This window comes from Aethalodelphis obliquidens, unplaced genomic scaffold, assembly GCF_003676395.1.
Source record: "Aethalodelphis obliquidens isolate GAN/ISIS:26980383/991018 unplaced genomic scaffold, ASM367639v1 scaffold858, whole genome shotgun sequence".
NCBI classification, from domain to species: domain Eukaryota; kingdom Metazoa; phylum Chordata; class Mammalia; order Artiodactyla; family Delphinidae; genus Aethalodelphis; species Aethalodelphis obliquidens.
This window is the reverse complement of record NW_020838769.1, coordinates 1-9508: the sequence shown is the minus strand read 5'-3', so window position 1 is coordinate 9508 and position 9508 is coordinate 1. Positions and strand designations below refer to the sequence as shown.

The window sequence follows — 9508 nt, the reverse complement described above, 5'->3', positions numbered from 1 at the left end:
TTTTCACAGCATAAAGCCCGTCACTGATAGAGTAATGAAGAAAATGTTCTCCAAGTCACTATAGAGTTGAGAGGAAAGGGCATTCGTTTTAGATTTCTTTATTTAATGCAGAGCCTTAGTTTACTACCCACACCCCCGAAATTGTTTCCTTATTTACTTATGCGTTCTTTTTCAATTTTATTTATTTATTTATTTATTTATTTATTTGGTTGCACCGGGTCTCAGTTGCAGCAGGTAGGCTCCTTGGTTGCGGCTCAAGGGCTCCCCAGTTGTGGCATGTGGGCTCCCCATTTGCAGCAGGCAGGCTCCTTTAGTTGTGGCTTGCAGGCTCCTTAAATGTGACTTGCGAACTCTTAGTTGCAGCATGCATGTGAGACCTAGTTCCCTGACCAGAGATCGAACCCAGGCCACCTGCATTGGGACCAAAGAGTCTTAACCACTGCACCAGCACGGAAGTTCCAATTCTGTGTTATTTTATTCACTGGCAGGTATACATACTTCTTAGCTTTTTTCCCCTGTGTTTTTTATAAATACAGAAAAGAGAATAACATCTTAAAATAAAATGAAGGAAAGGCCTAATGTATTTGAGTTTTTCTCTGTAGCACGAAGGGAAATGTTTGCCAGCAAGAACTGTGGCAAGGTTATCCCAGATGTGAACTGTCTCTACTACCCAGTGGCTCAGAGCCCTTCTGAAGCTTCCTAATTGTCCAGGACGGCTCCATTATGACTCACCGCACAGGACCTAGCGTCCCATGTGACAGTCAACATTTAAAAATTAGCCTTCATTTCTCCTTCCCTGCAAGCAGCTTCAGTTGGAGAAAGTAATTTCATTTTCTTATGTACTCATTCATTCACTCAGTCAACAGACCATCACTCCTCTATTTTATGACAATATCTATGCTTGTTTCTGGTAACAAGGAAAGAATAATACATGGTTCCTTCAAGCACTTAAGGAGCTCATAAACTAGTGACAGAGGAAGATGCACAAACAAATCAATAATGAATTAACAGTGCTTTGACTTTATTTGTATTATTTGAATTTTTATGACTAAATTTATATACTACACCCTGTTCAAAATGGAAATGGACCTTTAAGAAAGAAGTAGTGATGTAAAAAATCCACAGTAATATGTAAGTTATTTAGAGAGTTAAGACTGGAAATATTTGCACTCTCAAAGAAGCTTGTTAATGCAGATGAACCTCTAATTCTTTTCGTTGCTTCATTTACATTTATAAAGGTACACATATTCCCTCTTCTAACAGGGGTTAGTAACTTGGGGAGGGGGTGCTACAGGTTCAGGTCCTAATTCAGTGGCAGGTCCATCTTGTCTCCTCTTCAGGTCATATTCTCAAGCAGGAGCTACAGGATGAGACGAGAAAAGCAGTTCACTTACTTTGCTTACCCCCAGCCCCATCATAGGCTTCTGCTGGGCTTCCTTGGTTGCTTTCATCATCACTTTCACCACCAGAGGTCAGGGAACCTTCTGGTTAATCAGGGGTCCTGGAAATGATGCAAAAAAGTACTGACTTAAAAATAATAAATAACATTTATTTAGGGCTCACTGTGAACTCATTGCTTAAAACGTCCTACTTAATCTTCACAACCACTCTATAAAATTGGTATTGATAAATCTCAGGTATATCCAAAATAAGTCTCTATGTAGGGCGGTGATATTTTTAGGTCTTTTATGTCTTTAGGTTCATCTCGGCACCAGACATAAGGCGGTTCAACATAATACACTTGCCCTAAACAGCTCCAGATGCCAAGAATTGGCAAATTACTACTTTGATTTCCATGGGTGGTCAAAAAGGATCATCAAGGTAAACTCGGTAGATTTTCTTTGACTAACCAGACTCCTTTCAACATTGAACTCCTAGGCTTTAGAGAGAAGAATAGAACATGGCTATAGGGAGGAGATGTGGGAGGCTTCCACATGGAAGTATCTGAGCTTTGGCCTACCACCTAGAATTAGTGATAATCTCAATGACTTGGATGGTGGTGTCCATAATTTTCTCCAGTATTTGTATGGTATAGTATAAAGAAATAGTGGTCCATATGTAGTCATTCATTTGCAAGTCTCAGTTGATTTTGAAAGGGTAGCATACCTAAACTATTACCTGGGATTGCTGGAGTTTAGTTTTTATTTCTAACAACAGTATATGTTGAAGTCTAGCCTTTAATTCAAAATCCTAACAGCTTCGGGATCTTTATAACCTTGAAGAAAGGGAAAATGCAGATATTGTGACACCACTTCAGAAGCAAAGCCTGAAGTTCTTCTGTGCTTTAGAGGTGGTGTTGCCCTCCCACGAGTGCAGGAGTCCCTGAGTTGGCATGGCTGAGGAACCTTTGGATAAGTTGGAAGAAGGTCTGTTTTCCAGTATGTGTGTGTGTGGGGAGGTGAGGGAGTGGGATATCTCTTTTTTCCTTTCTTTCTGAAACTCAACTTTTCAGATACATCCTCATCTTTTCTAAGCAACTAAAGCCCTGGGCAGAATGGTTCTGCCCGACAATATAGGTTTTTATCTTAGGCAATACCTGACAGCACCTTAAACTTTAGAATTTTAATACTGACTGCCTGCCAAGAAGCTTAGGAGGAGGGAATATTAGTTTTTTTGTTTTGTTTTTTTGTTAATAATTTGTTTTGGGCTAAAATAGTCCTTCAAATGCACATGTCTTCTGGCCTTCAGTTATCCCAACAAAATCATTGTCTAAAGGTTGAAATAAACTCTTGTGTAAATGTTCAGTCCTTTGCCTCTTATAGAAGGGCTTGAGCAGAAAAAGTAAATGTAGATCCCTAGAAAGGGGATTCTCATTGATACTGAGATTTTTCCTAGATTCCATGGCACTTGGGCTTAGGGTTTTAAGTCAGAGGCAGGGCTGTTAATGAATGGGGTGGAGGAGACTCCACCATCCACCTGAGTGGGTGATGGTTGAGTAGAGTCCAGATCATCTGAACTGCCATCAAATCTATCTCACTGTATGAGTCCGGCCCTTTACGCACGGGAGAGCAGGGTCTGTAGCAGTGTCGCCTCAGCTTGTGTATTTGAAATCTGTGAGTAATATGAGATTTGTGCCACGTTCTTGGTTTGCATTTCCCGTCTAATATTTTAGGCACTTCCAGAATAGATCTGAGCAGTAAAAATATGCCATACCAGGGTATACCTGCAACGGAGACATTCACCCTTACCCAAGTGTTGTGCCTGCCCTTAATCATTAAGATAATGATCTAAGAATCACAGATGCATTTTTAGTTTTAAACGTATAACCTAGAAATCAGTTATTCATATAGGCATTTTAAATTCATCTGTTTTGGTTGGATTTAGGGTCATTATCATTCCTTATGAAAAGAAAGGTAACCCAGAAGCTTGCTATTCAGAAAGCTATGACAGATGCATTCCAGAAATTGCTGAATGTGGTTTTAGGTAAGACCTTTTTGATTGTCTTGGAAGTGCTTCAGATTCAGTGAGCAAATAAATTTATTTGAAAAGTTAATTGGATGAAAATAATGGTTATGTAAAACATTACATATTCTTTCATTCACCAGATGCTTTCACAGCAACAGTCTTACATTGGTTCTTTGTGGCATTTATGAGAAGAACGACAGCAAATATTATTGTCCCCAGTGTTTAGATGTAGAATCACTTGCCTCAGTTCATACAGAAAATGTTTGATCCAGTTCTTCCTCAATTGCTTGCTTATCATACAGAATAGTGTAGTGATTATAAGCCTTGGACACCTGTGTTTGAGTCCTACCATTGTCTCTTAGATTTTATTGTTGTTGTTGTTGCAATTTTAGGTTTTTCCAGCCAGAGACATTTGAAGGTATATAATATCTGTAAGCTGCAATTTCTTTATCTGCAAATAGGGTTAGTAATTCAGCTTACCACCAAATCGGGGATATTGTAAGAGTAAATGAGGTGATGAATGTAAAAAGCATAGAACTATGCCTGAAACATAGTAAGCAGACAAAGTATATTGACTATTATTATTACCGTTGTTTTCTTGTTGAAGAGTTTATTAGATTATGTGTTTGGAATCAGTTTAGTTTCAGTTTTCATTTCTGATATATTGGGTGAATATGATTCTTATATAATAATCGGCTACGTTTTTGTGAGTCTTGAAATTGGTCATGCCATTGACTAGCGTTGACTGTGTTCCCTATCGAGTTATACAACGGTGAGAATGTCACAGGCTGTGCCCAAAGGAAACTTTATGATTAGTTGGTTCCCGGAACAGAATTGCTCCCCTGCTTCACAGCCCTGCAGGCTGAGAGACTGAGAAATCCTAGGTAAGTTGTCAGCGACCTTATTGGCTTGAAAGAGTTGACCCTGGATTGATCTTGGTCTTCCAGCCTGGGCAGTCCTTCCAGTGAAGTTTGACTTCCCTGGTCATCAGGCAGAATCTCCATCAGCTGTCAACTCTGGGTAACAACCTTTAAGAACCAAACTAAATGCCTGGGTTGTTTGTGCCTAATATGCCAAGGTACTCCTTATTTGTACACAAAACCCCTTAGACCAAAAAGCCTGGTGGCTCTAGCTTGCCTTGAGGAAAGCTGTATTGTCCAAAAGGTACATGGGCCAGTTTCTGCCAGTAGAGTGTTCAAATGCTCTGTCTCTGTCTCCAAAGCTTTGTTCATTGTCTCTGGTAGAATTTTGGTCCCAAGGAGTAGGCACTTGCCTTGCTTCTAATAGGAAGTATCTATTATAGTCCAGTGGTATCTCTCCCAGGTTTGAACTCACTTTGACCCCCACCTGATGCCTTCCTATTTAATTGTATTGTGATTGAACATTTTTGTTTCCACAGCTTTTAATTTCTACGTCCTTATTCCTTAGTTCTTATTTCTAAGTTCAAAAAGTTTTTGAACCAAAGTTGATACTTCGTATATATTTTTTCACAAATAATTATGATAAAAATTGACGTGTCAGATGAGGGAACTTCTAGGAAAATGCTCTTATTTTCTGCTTTTAGAAGTCAAAAGAATGTCTAATTATTCGGTGCTACCATTGTATACAGGAAGTTTTAGAACAAGAAAACTTCTGAATTGATCCTTGTTAACTTTATTACAGAAAGTGGTAAAACAGCTGTGGCATATAGACCCTGTGAAGAGGTCACAGATGCTAGAACCGAAGAGGAACTATAGGATTTAATTCAAGTATGTGGAGATAAAAGCTCAAGGGGGACACGGCCAGTGTAGCCATAATTCAAAACACCCAGCAGGATTTGGAAGACTTTGGCATGTCTACTCAGCCCTGTCTTCCTTAGGGAAATGTTAAACTCTGAAAGTGCTTTTGAGACAGGGAATTTCTAGGACTTTTCCAAGTCCCGAGCCTTGTCTCTGGCCTCTTTGAAGTTTGGAGAGCAGGATTGAGGGCCACCAGTGTACATCTACGGTTGTGGACACAGGAGAAGACACAGGCCTTTTAGAACTCCCTTCAAATAGAATTGCAGGGACTTGGGAACAAAGTAACTATGGTCTTAAGTGTGATTATGCTACACTGTTTAAAAACTATTCATGCCTTTCAAGTAAGGTATATTACCCAGATCTCAACATCTCATATATATCTTGTGTTAAATATTTTGCCAAAGAACCTTTCTGTAAACCAGTTATATGGATATCTCGAATTAGGGATTAAGTTGTCAATGTAATTTCTCAAAGAAAACATTAATGTACTGCATATAGGATTTTTATTTAAAAGGAGCAAAAAATGTGTTTCGTGCCATTGAGACCTTAATTTGGGGCTAGATTTCTGATTATTTAACTCACCCCAATGTTGCAAAGGTTGTTTTGAAGGGAAGAAAGTAGAGAAAGAACAGGTGGTTATGTTCTGAAAAATGAAAACATTTTGAAAGTTTTTCCTGTACAAAATAATTATTTTAATTTTAATTCAATTTAAATCAGTCAAGGAAACTTCAAACGTATCCATATTTGGGCTAGAAGAAGTCTAGCTTCCTGTGAAATGTGAGAGGAAAGGATTCCGTATTGATACTAAAGATTTTGGAATCCTGATTATAACAACATATCCGCTCCTAAATGAGGCCAATCTTGGAATCAGTTCCATTTAGAAACCATTATGTGTTAGGCAGTGGAGATAAGGTGAAGCTCCTTCTCTCTTTGAATTTAGGTGTTAAAGGTGTACCAGAGAATTAAAAAGGACTAAAATTAAATAGATTATGAAAAGGACTGTGAAAAAAGTAAACTGGGTGCTAGTTACAGTATTTCAAGAAATTTACTTAACATGCTGGCTTTAACATTCTAACTGTCTTCTCCATGTTTTCACACAGGGTAGACCTCTGAAAAGTGACACTGTAGTTTTTTCTAGATTAATGGCTCTGTTGAGACAAGGTGGGATGGGGGAAGTTTTCCCATGCTAATGTAAAGGGCCATTCACTTGGTTTTAAACTGTCTTTCACAGAATGAATTGCTCACCTGCCCCAAACCCCTCCTACAGAAATTCTGGAGTCATCACTGATTCAGTGGTAACCCCTAATAACACAGTTGTGAATGAATAATGAGATGTGAATACTGAGAGTTTGGAGGAAATGGCAACATTTTCGCATAATTGTAAGGAGTGTCCCCCTCCCGCCACCCTAACTGGTGCTCATTTTGCAGGTCAGCTACTTTTCTTGTCAGCCATGTGACCAAAGGGAGGAAGAATGTCTCTCAGACTTCAGCTTTCAGGAGGAAGTGTTCAGATTGCCAGAACTGGACTACCACTTTTGAATTTCCCAGAATGCCAGGTCCTGTGGTTTCCACGGGAAGCTCTGCATCCTTCCCAACCCCTCTCCACCACTGGGCTGCTGGAGACACCCATTAGTATGGCTCAAATGTGAACAATGGCAAGAACAAATTCTGTAGGGGTGGTGGAATAAGTTGTTCACAACATAGGCCTGCTCCTGTTGGTATTAGGATTCTTTAATTTTGGCATCCTGGGATAGCAGCTCTTTTTAGACCTGAGAACGAACAGCCCAGGGGTGTACAACAATTTCAGATGAAACTAACTAATATTCAATGACTATCTCTAACTACTCGATTGTTGATTTCTATTAGTAATTATTCTCCTGGTTTTAGCTCTGATGTGGGGATTACAGAGGAGTCAACATTTAAATCTTCATAATCTGTGTATTTGTAGCTTCAGTAACATTACTGACCCATAGTTTGTATGGTTTGGGAAGAGTTATTGATTTCATGTATCATGTAAAGGATTCACAATGATGATAGAGCAGCTAAGATTACAATAATGGCTTGTAAATTGTTCACATTTTCTCTACCTGTGCATCTATTGTATATATATGTGTTAGTTTAGATGTCAATATTAGTGAAATAATATAGAGGACTAGAGAACTTATTTTAAAAATCACTATTGTGTGATGATGAAAATGTAAAAGTTCTGTCATAATCGATGATGTTGTGTCTTGAGCGCCTAGATGAAATTGATATGCCTTAGTGATATACAGGATTTTAGCCTATGATTTAACTTTGACAAAGTGACATCACTTTTTACTTTTATCTCATTTATTGAGAAAGCCATAATTGTTATGGTGTTGGCTTGAAACTGGTTGAAAAGGACTTGAGTCCTTCCTTATTTTACATTTACATAGGTAGGATCTTGAAACATAGGATATGATGTAAGGCATTCGTGTAACCATCCTAGGTTTGGAGTAGCAGTTTCCACTGCTAAGACTTCTTGTTTAGACGCAAATGCTTTTCAAAGTATGAAGATTATTAGCATTAGCGCTGCTACTGAGATGAATGAGCCTAAAGACAAAATACTTCATGTTGTGTGTGCCTCAGGGTACTCAGACTAACGTAGTCACATCCCTGAGAGGCCAAGAAAGTGCTGCAGGAAGTCATATTTACTACTACAAATATACTTGGAAAGTGAATATTTGATCATGCTGAGTTAACTGTATAACCTGAGAATAGTGGGAATCAGTGTAGGAAGCCTCCTATAATAGTGAAGACTGCTCCCAATGACATTAGGACATGGAAGTGTGCTACTACATAGTATGTATCCTAGAGGACAATGTCTGGGGATGAGTTGGCTAAGATGATTCCTGTCAAACCACCTACTGTAAAAAGAAAAACTAAAGCCTAAAACTCATAATATAGTGGGAGGTCATACAGTATTACCTCCGTGAACAGTTGCTAACCAGGGACATCCCTGGTGACGCAGTGGTTAGAAATTCGCCTGCCAATGCAGGGGACACGGGTTCGAGCCTTAGTCTTGGAAGATTCCACATGCCGCGGAGCAAAAAGCCCATGCGACGCAACTACTGAGCCTGCCCTCTAGAGCCCGCAAGCCACAACTACTGAAGCCCACGCGCCTAGAGGCCGTGCTCTGCAACAAGAGAAGCCACTGCAATGAAAAGGCCGCGCACCGCAACGAAGAGTAGCCGCTGCTCATCGCAAGCAGAGAAAGCCCACGTGCAGCAACGAATACCCAACGCAGCCAAAAAAAAAGAAAAAAAGAAAAATTAAAGAAAGAGTTGCTAATCAGCTAGATACTTTTACTCCTGTAGGGATAGAAGTAATTATGGTAGCTGATGCAAAGTATGCTCCTGAGTTGACAGCTATCCCTATGGTAAACATATGATGGACCCACAAGAGAAATCCTAAAAAGCCAGTAGACATGACTCATACTATTCCCAAATAACTGAAAGGCACTTTTCATCCTAAATAGTATGTAATGATATGTGAGTTTATAACAAACCCTGGTAGGCCATGAATGCAGACTTCAGGGTGACCAAAGAATCAAAACAGGTGTTGGTATAGGATTCGGTCTCCTCCTGAAGGGTCAAAGAAAGTAGTGTTGAGATTTCTATCTCTTAACAGTATGGCAATTCTGGGTGCTCGGACTGACATTGGTAATTATAGTAATATGGCTATAGTCGGGGAAGATTAAACTAATAGTGGTGTTTGGTATTGGGATATGACTGCTGGTTTTGTATGAAAGACTACAGTAATAAAAGTAATAATACCAAGAGTTACAGAGACACGGGCTAAATGTAAGAAGAAAATGGTTAGGTCGAGAGAGGCTCCTGCGTGGGCCAGATTGTAGGCTAGAGCTGAATATGGCATTCCACTGGTACCAGAACCTGCTTCTACTATCGGTGATATGAGTAGGAGTAAGAATGATGGGGGAAGTAGTGAAAATTTTACATGATTTTTTGGGGGAAATGCTACCTCAGGTGTCTGAGTTGTTAGTGGGCCAAGTCAGTTTTCAAACCCTGCAATCATAATGGGTACAACTATAAAGAAAACTATTACAAGTGCAGGGACTGTTATGACTACCTTACAGATTTGGGCATCTCCAAGTAGCGCTTCAGGTTAGCATAGCTCAGCCTGGATTAATATACTTAAGGTGCTGCCTGGTACTCCAGCTCAAGCACCAAATAGTAAATATAAAATGTCTTTGTGATTTGTTGAAAATAATCAGCAGTGTATGAACAGAGGTAAAACGACTGAGCTAGCATTCGACTGTAAATGTAAAGACACATTGAGCCCTC

General features: G+C 39.5%; 1 pseudogene; it reads left to right on the top strand.

Annotated features, from left to right (window-relative positions):
* The first annotated feature begins 1698 nt into the window (after nt 1–1698).
* Nucleotides 1699–6722, top strand: LOC113616910 (RAD52 motif-containing protein 1-like; annotated as a pseudogene).
* Nucleotides 6723–9508: the final 2786 nt, after the last annotated feature.